The sequence below is a fragment of the Rattus rattus genome, chromosome 11 (genome assembly GCF_011064425.1).
Source record: "Rattus rattus isolate New Zealand chromosome 11, Rrattus_CSIRO_v1, whole genome shotgun sequence".
In the NCBI taxonomy this organism is placed as follows: domain Eukaryota; kingdom Metazoa; phylum Chordata; class Mammalia; order Rodentia; family Muridae; genus Rattus; species Rattus rattus.
Genome location: NC_046164.1, coordinates 19,335,138 through 19,348,996, shown reverse-complemented (window position 1 = coordinate 19,348,996; position 13,859 = coordinate 19,335,138). Strand labels below are relative to the sequence as shown.

The 13,859-nt window shown below is 37.3% G+C and overlaps 1 pseudogene; it reads left to right on the top strand.

Moving 5' to 3' along the window:
- Window positions 1–1,361: 1,361 nt before the first annotated feature.
- LOC116912698 overlaps window positions 1,362–13,859 on the top strand; it is a 21,604-nt pseudogene continuing 9,106 nt past the window's right edge.

Genomic DNA, 13,859 nt, shown 5'->3' with positions numbered 1-13,859 from the left:
ATAGAAAATCATAAGCATCAAATACTCAACTTACCCAGTCAGTAGGTCTGAGAAAGTACTGAAAGAATATTTAAACTGACAAAGACATAATTCAACCAAAATATGAAACAATTTCTTATTCATAGTAACTAAGTTAGTGCAATAAACTCCATAGAAAGATTCTATTATAAGCCAATGAGGTATCAAACCATTCCAAAAATGCAACCAGTGGTTCTCAATAGATGGATTTACTCCAGTTAACTTCTAGTGGAAATAGATCTCAGTGTGGCCCTCTTGGGCATAAGTATAAGGTACTTCAAAAAATTACAAATCAACTCCAATGCTCTGTGTCACTCATTGTAATCTAACCAACTTACATAAATTAGCATATTAGACAAAAAATCTGTGTTGTTACAATGCAATCCAAAGCATTACTGTATCAAAACAAATACCAACAAGAGGTGAATGCAAAATATATGATGTATACTAATATTAGGAATAAAATTCTTTCATAAATGACAAGGAAATTTTCTCATTCCTTTGAATAAAAAGTATGAAATTATTCTCAATCATCTTCATGAGATATGAACAAATATCAACCAAAGAAATATTTCATCAAAAGGCACTGACTGTCTCAGACTGAAGATCAGGCAAGAGATCAGCATTATAACTCCATGAATGTCTGCACAGATATTGATATTGGGCAGGATGAGTGTTGAATCTCTATAATTCCAGGCATTACTGGTCCTAACATGATCATAGGTTCTTCAGATCTCAGGAATCACAGGAAGTTTGAGGAAATTTTGTAAACATGGCATACAAATACCATATTTACAACAGAGGGAATGTTCAACTCCTGGCTCACTTTTGCATGTGAGACTGCCCTTCCAAAGACTAGACAATGGAAGACATAATGTCCCATGATTCACCTCAAAGGCTGAATGACATGGGATCTTTATGACCTTTTTCAACTCTTGTCTTACTATTGAAGTTCTGATGAAATCACTTATCATGATTGCTATCTGTGTTCATATATATGCTTGTTAACACAACATGGCCCAAGCTGCTCAGAAGATTGTCCCTGGAGTGTATGCCATTGATGTGAATGAAATCATGGCACCTGAGGATGGAAAAATAATCTTCACCACATGTTTTCAGAAATGGGTTGTTCAAAAGCTTTCACACCTCAGATGCAGATACATTTTCCAGATGTATCCAAGGAGCATGGTATATAATGAGAGGAAAGGAACTGTTGAATATAATTAAGTGGATCTCCAGACAGCAGTAGCTTTAAAACAGACACATAGGTGTAAATGTATATGTAATTTTTGTCTGAGTAAGAATCAGATTTCACAATTGCTCCATCATAGATTCTAGCAGACATGAAGAAGCTGTGTGCTTTCACTATTTTCTTCTTGCTCCTGAAGTTTTCTCTCATCTTGTGCAGTTTTACTGAACCCAGTTGCTTTTGGCGGATACAGAATAATGAAAATAATGATGGAGATTTACGAACTGACTGTGGTTTTGTTCTTATCACATATGAGGAACCTATAGAAGAAAATTTTTATAATTATGTTATCGATTTTAGGTAAGTCATTAGCTTTATTTCCTGCATCAAGTCATAAATTAGAAATATATAGCTATATACACAAACTGTGGAATTCTGTTCTGTTCTTCCTATTGTAACAGGAACACTATATAGTACATCAATCAGCATTTTAATATTTTCAAATGTGTCACCGTTTTCAATACATTGGGCTCCAATTCACATAGCTAATACTAACAGATGTGCTGGGAGAGTATGGGACAGGTGAATACATTTCATCTCAGTGTTCAGACATCACTTAAAGGTTGGCAAAGAATTAGGAAAACCTAGGTGTTAAGAGAAATCTGATACTTTTTTTAGTAAATTGATATATTAACATTCACACTAAAAGGTAACATCAAGGTGATGCGTAAATGAGCTAAAAGATAATAATCTTGTTATGTCATATATTATATTATTTTTTATATTTTGATATAGATACATATGCTTAAATGAAATGTATCTTAAATAATTATCATACTTCGTCAACATTAAGTTTGAAAATATTAAAAACATTTTCTACAAATGCCACCCATCAAATATTATTACTGAAATTTTTTTATTATGTATGAAATTAGCATTTTTAAATTTAATTATTTTATTTATTTTCATTCCAAATATTACTCCCTCCCGGACTCCTGTCCCAGAGTTCTTCACCCCATTTCCCCTTTTCTTGTCCTCTGAGAGGGTGCTTCCCAAAACCCCACAGCCTCATCCCCATACCATCCCCACCTCTTCAGACACCCAAACACCTTCAAAACCCTAGCCCCCTACCAAGCATCGTCCTCTGGTACATGAAGTCTCTACAGGATTAGACACATGCTCTCCCACAGAGGCCAGAAAAAACAATCCTCTACTACATATGTGCCAGGGGCCCCCAAACAGCCCAGGTATGCTTTTTGTACTAAGACTGCATGTCAATAATAATGAAATTAGCATTTTGTAATGTTTGACTTCAAAGAGTTTTTCCAATTTTGATATTTTTAAAATTTTCTATCTCATTACATAAATTCTTTCATAGAAACACAGATAATTTTTTAAGTAAACTAATGATTAGGCAATTTATACAGACATAACAGATTTTGAATACAATCACTCTATATCAGGTGGTATTGTATAATGGCTTTTTAATGTATTTCTTAATGATTCTCTCTTTAATAATTTATGTTCTTTTACTATGTTTAATTTCCAAGTATTATTTTGTATATTTTGAAACATAATTTAGTACTCATGTATTAGAAGTGGGATACTGAGGTATGGATGTTATTCAATATATGTCAATGAAAATTTTAGGGTACTAAAGGATATAAATAGAAAAGTTGAATGAAATATCTTTGTTGTATTATTTGATACATAAAACACCCACTATTGTTAGGATACCTGATACATAAAACAAATTTCAAACAATAAAGGATTTTAAGAAGTTATGGATTTGGAATATGGTTCAAGGCATGTTTTTATGGTTTTTGTTTTTTGGAATTAGAGCTTCACTCTAGGACTGTAATATATTTCATGTATGACTTTCAGAGGTAAAACAAGCTCTTTATGGATTTTCACAATTATAAAAATTGCCATATCAGAGTGACTTACATTTATAATCTGATATTGTAGTCAACTGTAAAGATCGCTAATTTCCCAAGCTTATTTTAGGAAAGCTAGCATTTACACAGAAGTTTAGTATATCTTGTAGTACAAAGTTTATTACAATTAAATAAAAATATTGATGTTTGGAGTACTGTTGGTTTGAATATACTTGACCCTGGGTGCGGCACTATTACGAGGTATGGCTTTGTTGGAGCAGGTTTGGCCTGTTAGAGGAAGTATGTCACTGTGGGGCTAGGAAAATGAGACCCTCTTCCTAACAACATGAAAGCCAGTCTTCTCCTAGTGGCCTTCAGATGAAGAGGGAGAACTCTCAGCTTCTCTTGCACCATGCATTCCGGGATGCTGGCATACTCTCGCCTCGATGATAATGGACTAAACCTCTGAACCTGTAAGCCATCCCCAACTAAATGTTGTCCTTATAAGATTTGCCTTGCTCATGGTGTCTATTCAAAGAAGTAAAACACTAAAGGAGACAGAAGTTGGTACCAGCAACTGGGGTATTGCTGTGATAGGACTGACCAGGCTTTTATTTGAAAGAATGTCCATTTGGAAAGTAGTGGAATGCTTCAAGTGGGGCTTAATGGGCTATCCTAATAAGAATATGAAAGCCTTTGTTGTTTAGAGCTACTTGAACTGCACAGATCTGGTCTAAGAGGTTTCAGTGGAGAAGAATTTCAGTATGTGGCCTAGAGACTGTTTTGGGGGTATACTGTTGAAGAATGTGGATGCTTAATGCCTTTGTCTGAAGAGTCTGCCTGTGGCTAAGGTACTTATATTAATTCCATTGACAAAGGAAGGCTCTAAAAATCCCAGCATTCATTTGTTTTCTGGTTTAGTGTCATGAAGAACATTCTGTTCAAGCACAGAAAGATTTAAAAGAATACAAGTACAAATATATATGGTCCAGATAATAATAAAGAAACCCTAGGAAGTGAAATGGAGCTGAATCCTCTTTTCAAAGAAATAAAGAGATTAAGGGAGTGGTGGTCTCAGGGCAAGACCCCACTCAAATAAACTTATTGTTTTTGTTTGCAGTGAACAAGGAATGGTTTGGACTTTTAATTGGAATGAACTACAATCCAGGGATAGAGGGCCTACATTTGATCCAGATCTTAAGGTTGGAAGACACAGGCTTTTGATGTTGAGGAATAGTGGCCATGAAAAACTTAGGCACAGACATTGTGGTACACAAATTTAATCCCAGGAAAAAAAGGTACGAATATCTCTGAGTTCAAGTCCAGTCTTGAACAGAGCAAGTTTTAGGTGAAGAAAAGCTGAAGCCCAGTTGTGGTGCTACATGCCTTTAATCATAGCATTCAGGAGACAGAGCCATGCAGATCTTTGTGCTCAAGGTCAATCTACAGGGAAAGCTCCAGAGAGAGGAAGTTGAAAAACAAAGCTGGTAATAGAATAAGGAGTGGGGGATATGGTTATCCCAGTCACAACAAGCAGCAGAAATAGGCTTCTGCCATATCTCTCTGGCATTAGAGTCAAGAATAGAAGGTACCAATGGGACAATTGAGGCTGGTTAGCTGGAGCATTGATAAAAAGGAGATTGGCATCAGTGAGGTGTTTTCTCAGATCACCAAGAAGCTGTTTTCCAGAGATATCCAAGGTGGTTCTTTGTGCTGCAGTTGGGTTAGTGAAGTGTAAGAATCACCAAGGTGGTAATGGTTTTCAAAGTACAAAGTAGTCATGGAGAGCAACTGAGAATTGGCATGGTAAGATTCCAGGAAAGGTGAAAGTGCAATCTCAGTTGTAGTTGATGGCCCAGGACTAAATGAGTCATATAAGGAAGGTGAACTTTGGCACCATGAAGAGAGCCTATAGAAGGCTATTGATAAAGTCTGGTTGCAGCAAAAGTCTCCAGAGTATTTAAGATGTCAGAACGATGAAATGACCACCAAGAACAATAGCAGCAATGAACTGGAGTCAACCAGAGCATAGAGTGCTACGGAGGGCAGGGCTAGAGAAGTGAACAAGACCTTTGGAAGAACCAGAAGATCATGTGTGAATCTCAGACATTGGAAAAAGAAGCTGTGAAGTTAAAGTTAACATGGATACCCCAAAATCTTAATGATACCTGAATCTTTGGAATTAGAATTTGAAGACTATTGCATAGTAATATTATTTTATAGGATTGTAATCTAGATCAAGTATGGCATTCAGAGATAAGAATTCTTTATCCATTTTCACAAGTATAAAAATTATCGTATCAGAGTGACCTATCTGGGGGGATTCTTAAGCTGTATTCATCTCTGCATATTGCTAATTTCCCAAACTTATTTCTGGAAAGGTAGCATAGTCTCCTACTACAAACTTTATGGCAATTGTAGAGAAAATTTCAAGTTTCAAACATCCTCCTTAATCATCCCTATGCCTTTTTGTAGAATACCAGCAAGAAGATATGAGTTTTTTTTGGTAATGTTTTTTGCTACTGATGAGATCAACAGGAATCCTTATCTTTTACCAAACATGTCTTTTATGTTCTCCTGCATTGTTGGCATGTGTGAAGATACATTGGGATCTCTGGAAAAAAATATAAACCACAAAGTAATTCTTGGAATTTTATTAATTATAATTGTGGAATACAGGAAATATGTGATGTACAACTTATAGGACCATCATGGACAACATCCTTAAAACTGGCAATTAATTCTAGGAATCCAAAGGTAAGAATGAATTAACAACTCTTTAGTCCTATTCATAGGTGCCTAGGCAGAAAACGTGATCTGCATAGGTTTGTGTGTGCTATTTTACATATATTATACATACATTATAAAGGATTAAATAATCAAATCATAGATGTATTGGGGGAAAAGATAAAACTACTAGTACACGAAGACTTGACAGAAATAGTCTAGAATCTAAGAGCAACAATACAATATTTATACTGTAATCTTGCTATACTCAATAGGAGTTCTGAAAGGTGAGTAATGTTACTTGTATGTAAGTCCAAACTTCCTAACAATCATATTCCTTAGGGAAAATGTTTTATTCTTATGTTTCATTCTCTTTCTCATCCTTAAGGTTTTCTTTGGACCATTTAATCCTAACCTGAGTGACCATGACCAGTTTCCCTATGTCTATCAGGTAGCAACCAAGGACACATGTTTGTCCCATGCTATAGTCTCCTTGATGCTTCACTTTAGGTGGACTTGGATAGGACTGGTCATAACAGATGATGACCAGGGAATTCAGTTACTCACAGACTTGAGAGAAGGAATGCAAAGGCATGGAATGTGTTTAGCTTTTGTGAATATGATCCCAGAAACCATGCAGATATACATGACAAAAGCTAAGATATATGACAAATTATGACTTCATCGGCCAAAGTTGTTATCATATATGGTAAAATGAACTCCACTCTAGAAGTCAGCTATAGAAGATGGGGATATTTAGGTGCACAGAGAATCTGGATCACAACCTCACAATGGGATGTCATCACAAATACTAAAGATTTCAGCCTTGATTTCTTCCATGAGACTTTCACTTTTGCACACCACACTGTTGAACTTCCTAAATTTAGGAACTTTATGCAGACAATGAACACTTCCAAATACCCAGTAGACATTTCTCAGTCTATGCTGGGGTGGAATTATTTTAAATGTTCAATCTCTAAGAACAATAGTAAAATGGATTATTTTACCTTCAACAACACATTGGAATGGTTAGCACGGCACAAATTTGACATGGTTCTGAGTGAAGAAGGTTACAATTTGTATAATGCTGTGTATGCTGTGGCCTACACCTACCATGAACTCATTTTACAACAAGTAGAGTCTCAGAAAATGGCAGAACCCAAAGGAGTATTCACTGACTGTCAGCAGGTAAAGTTTCATATATGCATTAGATATATCAAGGTGATCTTTTCAACGGCCCCTGAGAAACTCACGTACATTTGTTAGAGATTATTCTCTCAGTGGAAAGAATTCTATACTGCAAAACACCCTAATGAATTGATTACCTGCATATGTATCCTACACAAGGATAACAATTAATAGGAGACAATATTTTTATGTGAACATCAGGGAGTTTTGTGAAAATTTGTCTCAACAGTTTATCAAATGAGTTCAAAATTTAAAATAGGAGCAATGAGTTTTATCATAAAAGCTTTAAGTGATGACTGGAGTAGAACAATTTTCTCAAGAATTGATACATGTGCTGTGATTAATAGTCATTTAAAGTAACACTTTTAAAAGAACATAAATGATAGACTGCATATTTTCTTGAGCTCATGTTTATTTCATATATGTAAACTGTATGTACATGAATGACCAACTACTACTAATCGTTTCCACGACTTCAAGACACTCAGACTTCCCACTCATTCTCACATACATGGCTTCGTTTTTTTTTAAATTATTTTTGCCAAAAGTGTACACACACACACACACACACACACACACACACACACACACATACACACACATACATACATACACACACACACACACACACACACACACACACACACACACACACCATGTTACTCTTTATTGGGTAAACATTTAAATTAACCATGAAGTATACTGTATTTCATGACTTGGGATAATTTTAATATATCTGTCTTTTCTGAAAGACATTAAAAGATTATGGGACATTCTCAATTTGTCATTCTTTTTATTGATATGCATATGTAAGTATCTAATGATGCATCTCATTTAGGTGACTTCTTTGCAAAAATCAGGGCATTTACTACACCTGTTGGAGAACTTAAGTGAATATGAATCATAGGGAAAATCAGTGTAAGTATGACATTTTCATCATTTGGAATTTTCCACAAAGTCTTGGATTAAAAAGTGAAAATAGAAGCTATTTCCTTGTTTTCCACAGAGCCAACAACTTCATGTATCTGAAGACTTGGAGTGGGGCCCAAGAAGGAACATTGGTGTGTATACCACAATTTTCATTCTTTTGAGTATATCTATATTTAAACATATGAGACACTGAAGTAATAACTGTGTGGTTAAAACCAATTGCTGCTCTTGCAATAGGCATGAAAATTTGATAACTCACCACTTCATGTAAAGTAGGTCATAGGGATCAAAGGCCTTTGATTCCCTGTTCAATTGCACACACATGCATATATATTTTTTAATTTAATTTTAGTATGTATACAGGTATTTTTAGAATTATGAATAAAATCCTTATTTTCTCCATTTTTTTATTATTTTATTTATTTACATTTCAAATGCTGCCCCCTTCTCAGTCCCCACCCCATGAGCACCCCAGCCTATCTGCCTCCCTTCACCTCTAAGAGGGGCAAGCTGCAACCCTCCCATCCACTCGCAGCCCTCAGCCCTCTAGCAACAACCTTCACTGGGGCATCAAGCCCACCAGACCAAGCATATCACCTCTCACTGAGGCCAGGGCACGGCAATCTTCTGCTACATATATAGTAGGGCCACAGACCATCCATGAATTCCTCTTTGGTTGGTGGCTTAGTCCTGGGAACTCTGAAATCCCGTTAGTTGATACTCTTATTCTTCCTATGGGGTTGCAATCCCCTTCAGCTCATTCAGTCCTTATCTAACTCTTCCATAAGGGTCCCCAGCTGAGTCCAATGGTTGTCTGTAAAGCATCTGCATCTGTTTCAATCAGGTGCTGATAGAGCCTCCCAGAAGACAGCCATGCCAGGCTCCTGTCTGCAAGCACATCTTGGCATCAGCCACAGTGTAGGGGTTTGGTGTTGAGAATGAAACGGATCCCAAGGTGGCTTTGGTCTCTGGATGGCCTTTCCTCAGTCTCTGTTCCATTTGCCCCTGCCCTGCATTCCCTTTACATAGGAACAATTCTGCATCAAAAATTTTTGAGATGGTGGGTGGCCCCATCCCTCAACTGGGGGCATGTCTGTCTACTGGAAGTGGTCCTTTCAGATTCCATCTCTCCACTGTTGGGTATTTTGGCTAATGTCATCCCCATTGAGTCCTGGGAGCCTTGCACATCCTGGTGTCTGGGACTTTCTAGTGGTTCCCTCCCCTACCCCCCACTGCTACATATTTCCATTCATTCTCCTGCCCTCTGGGCTTCTCTGTCTACTCTCACACATGATCTTTCCCCATTTTCCCTCCTCTTCTCCTATACCACCCAGGTTCCTCTGCCTCCATGATTATTTTGTTCCCCCTTCATGATTATTTAATTCCACCTTCTAAGTGGGAATGAAGCATCCATACTTGGGCCTTCCTTCTTAATAAGCTTCATATGGTCTGTGAGTGGTATGATGGGTATTCTGAACTCTTTGGCTAACCACTTAACAGTGAGTACATACCATGTAAGTCCTTTTGGTTCTGGGTTACCTCACTCAAGATGATATTTTCTAGTTCCATCCATATTCCTGCAAAAATTCATGATGTCCTCGTTCTTAATAGCTGAGTACCATTTTTGCAAAAGGCCCATCCTCAGCAGCATGAAAATTTGATAACTCACAACTTCCTATGAGTCTGGATTATAGGGTTCAAAGGTCTCTGGATTCCATGCTCTATGTACCTGCAAGCCTAATCACCCAACAATACAGAAATGCATTTATGAAATTGAAAATAATATATTTATATAAATATACATATAATGTAATCAAAGTTTTGTAACTGCATATAAATCATAAAATTTTATCATTCTGTCTGAACATGTTATAGCCAAATGAGGTATATAGCATATACTCATTACTAGAAATATTTCTCTGCATTCTAGTTTTGTTTTAAACTTAGAAAAACTTTATTAATTCTATGAGAGTCTTATATACCATACTTTGTTCATATTCATCAAAGAACTTTTTCTTTATCTACCCTACCTTCTCTCTCCACCCAAATCAATATCTTTATTATTTTATTTATAAATCATGTGAGAGAAACTAATGCCACATAAATGTTCCACTTGTATTTAATCACTTTAGGAAGGAAGTTTTTAAAATCTATACAACACAAATGATATACACTTAATATCACATGATTTAATGAATTTGTGTGACATTCAGGTATTGAGGTTTACAACATAATAATAAAGTGCCTGAAATTGATAAGTGATTTATCAGAAAAATATGTCGATAATATGTTTTTTATATAAAACTATATAAGCCATGAAATTGTGTTATATATGTATACATGTATATGTCATTATATACATGATATATACACATATACATATATATCCTCAGGTTCCTTACATCCATGTGCAGTGTGGCATGCATTGCTGGATTCAGGAAAATTCATCAACAAATAACACACTGCTGCTTTGACTGTGTCCATTGCCCTGAAAATGGGGTTTCCAATGAGACAGATACATGCTTCCATGTAGAGAAAAAATTGCTAAATTCAAAGTATCGTCTCTTTTCAAAGTAGAAATGTAAAAATTGCCTAGATGGAAATGGAAGACCTAAAATCAGTGTGTTTCAGAATTTAATCATTTGAATGATATCAACATTTTTTTGGAGCTGCCAATAACCTGCAATATCTTCTACAAACAATTCATTTCTCTCACAGTATGATGGTTTCTGATTTTATATTTTGCAAAAAAAAGCTTTTAGAGGAGAAATATTTAACCATTTACTTTTTATATTATCCTCTCATCCTGGCATCTCAAGTCTGGGGTGCTTCCACTCCCACTGAGGCCAGAAAAGGCAGCCCAAATGGAAGTACATATCCCTCATATAGGCAACAGCTTTTGAGGTAGGATCCTGCTCCAGGTGTTCAGGACCCATATGGAACCAAGCTGCATATCTGGTACATATGTGCAGAGAGGCCTAGGTCCAACCTGTATATGTTCTTTGCTTGGTGGTTCAGTCTCCAAGAGCCCCAAGAGTCAAGGCAAGGTGATTTGTTGGTCTTCCTGTAGAGATCCCTATCCATTTGGGGACTAAACCCTTCCTCCTGTTCTTCTATAATGGCCCCTACACATCATTTAAAAGATTGGCTATTGGTGTCTACATCTATTTAAGTCAGCTGCTGGGTAGACCCTTTCAGAGGAGAGCCATGCTAGTCTCCTATCTGCAAGCATAACAGAATATCATTACGAGTATCAAGGAATGGTGTTGCCCACGGGTTGGGTCTCAAGGCAGGCGTATTATTACATGACCTTTACATCAGTCTCTGCTCCATCCCAAATCCCTGTATTTCTTCTAGACATAGGATAAGTTTGGGGTTGAGCATTTTGAGGGTGTGTTGGTGTGTACCTTTGGCTCCATTGGGGTTCCTGCCTGACCCTAGGAGGCAGCCTCCCCAGTCTTCATATCCCCAATGCTGTGAGTCACAGCTAAGGACACCCCCACTGATTTTTGGACACCTCTCCTAACCCAGGTCTCCGTTTTTTTCCTGGGGATCCTCCCTAACACCCCTGTACTATTGGTTGCAGAATTCCATTCATTCTCATGACCATTCCATCTGGCCATCCCTCTTGCCCTCCCTATACCTGACCCAAACTCTCTTACTCTCATCTACATCATCTTTCACACCCAGTTTTCTCCCTACATTTGCCATCCATGACCATTTTAACCACACCCCACTTCCAAGTGAGGTTCAAGCATCCTTCTTTGTGTCCTCCTTCCTGTACAGCCTCTTTGGTTCTGTGAAGTGTAACATTGGGATCCTATATTTTATGCTAATATAAACTTATAAGTGAGTAAACAATGTGCATTTCCTTTTAGGACTGGGTAACCTCATTCAAGATGATAATCTCATAGTCCATCCACTTGTAATATCCATTGCAAAATTCATGAATGCCTTTGTTCTTCATAGATGAGTACTATTCCATTGTGTAGATTTACCACATATTCTTTATCCATTCTTCATTTGAGGGACATCTAGATTGCTTCCAGTTTCTGATTATTATGAATAAAGCTGTTAGGAACAGAGTTGAGCAAGTATCTTTGTGGGATTGTGGAAAATCTTTTAGTTATACCCAGGAGTGACATACTGGTCTCCATTTTCTGAGAAACTGCCAAATTGATTTGCAAAGTGGTTATACAAGTTTGCACTCCCACCAGCAATGGAGTAGTGTTCCCTTTGATGCATATCCTTGTCAATATGTGGTTTCTCTTGAGTTTTAAAATTTTAATTTTCCCCTGCACTGGGGGTTCAACCTCTGTAGGACCAAGGGCTTCCCCTTCCACTGGTGCCCCAACAATGCCATCTGCTGCCACATATACAGTTGGAGCCCTGGGTCAGTCCATTTATAGTCTTTTGGTAGTGGTTTAGTCCCTGGAAGCTCTGGTTGGTTGGCATTGTTGTTTTATGGGGGTTGCAAGCTTCTTATATGGGGGCGAAACCGTGGGGAGATGTATGGGGAAATATTCGTATGTGAGAAGGGGGTAAAGGGATGGGGGGTTATGGGGGAAACTGGGAAGGAGATAACATTTGAAATGTATGTAAAAAAATATATCTAATATTTCTTAATAATAAATAAAACAACCTGAAAATAGGAAAAAAGCCCTTCATAATAGTCCCAAATAATATAAAAATACTTGGTAAGGACGTTAACCAAACAAGTGAAAGGGTAGGATAAGAACTTCAAGCCTCAGAAGATGGAAAGATCTCCCATGCTCATGGATTGGCAGGATTAATATAGTAATAATGGCCCATTTTACCAAAAGTGATCTACAGATTCAATGCAATCCTCATAAAAATACCAATCCAATTCTTCAGAGAGTTAGAACAATTTGCAAATTCATCTGGAATAACAAAAAACCCAGGATAGCTAAAACTATCCTCAACAATAAAAGGACTTCAGGGGCAACCACTATGAACTCAAGCAGTATTACAGAGCAATAGTGATAAAAACTACATGGTATTGGTACAGAGACAGACAGATAGACCAATGGAATAGAATTGAAGACCCAGAAATGAACCCACACACCTATGGTCACTTGAATTTGACAAAGGAGCCAAAACCATCCAATGGAAAAAAGATAGCATTTTCAGCAAATGGTGCTGGTTCAACTGGAGGTCAACATGTAGAAGAATGCAGATCTATCCATGCTTCTCACCTGTACAAAGCTAAGTCCAAGTGGATCAAGGACCTCCACATCAAACCAGATACACTCAAACTAGTAGAAAGAAAAGTAGGGAAGAATCTAAAACACATGGCATTGGAAAATTTCCTGAACAAGACACCAGTGGCTTATGCTCTAAGATTAAGAATCGACAAATGGGATCTCATAAGACTGCAAAGCTTCTGTAAGGAAAAGGACACTGTTGTTAGGACAAAATGGCAACCAACAGATTGGGAAAAGATCTTTACCAATCCTACAACAGATAGAGGGCTTATATCCAAAATATACAAAGAACTCAAGAAGTTAGACTGCAGGGAGACAAATAACCCTATTAAAAAATGGGGTTCAGAGCTAAACAAAGAATTCACAGCTGAGGAATGCCGAATGGCTGAGAAACACCTAAAGAAATGTTCAACATCTTTAGTCATAAGGGAAATGCAAATCAAAACAACCCTGAGATTTCACCTCACACCAGTGAGAATGGCTAAGATCAAAAACTCAGGGGACAGCAAATGCTGGCGAGGATGTGGAGAAAGAGGAACACTCCTCCATTGTTGGTGGGGTTGCAGACTGCTACAACCATTCTGGAAATCAGTCTGGAGGTTCCTCAGAAAATTGGACATTGAACTGCCTGAGGATCCAGCTATACCTCTCCTGGGCATATACCCAAAAGATGCCCCAACCTATAACAAAGACACATGATCCACT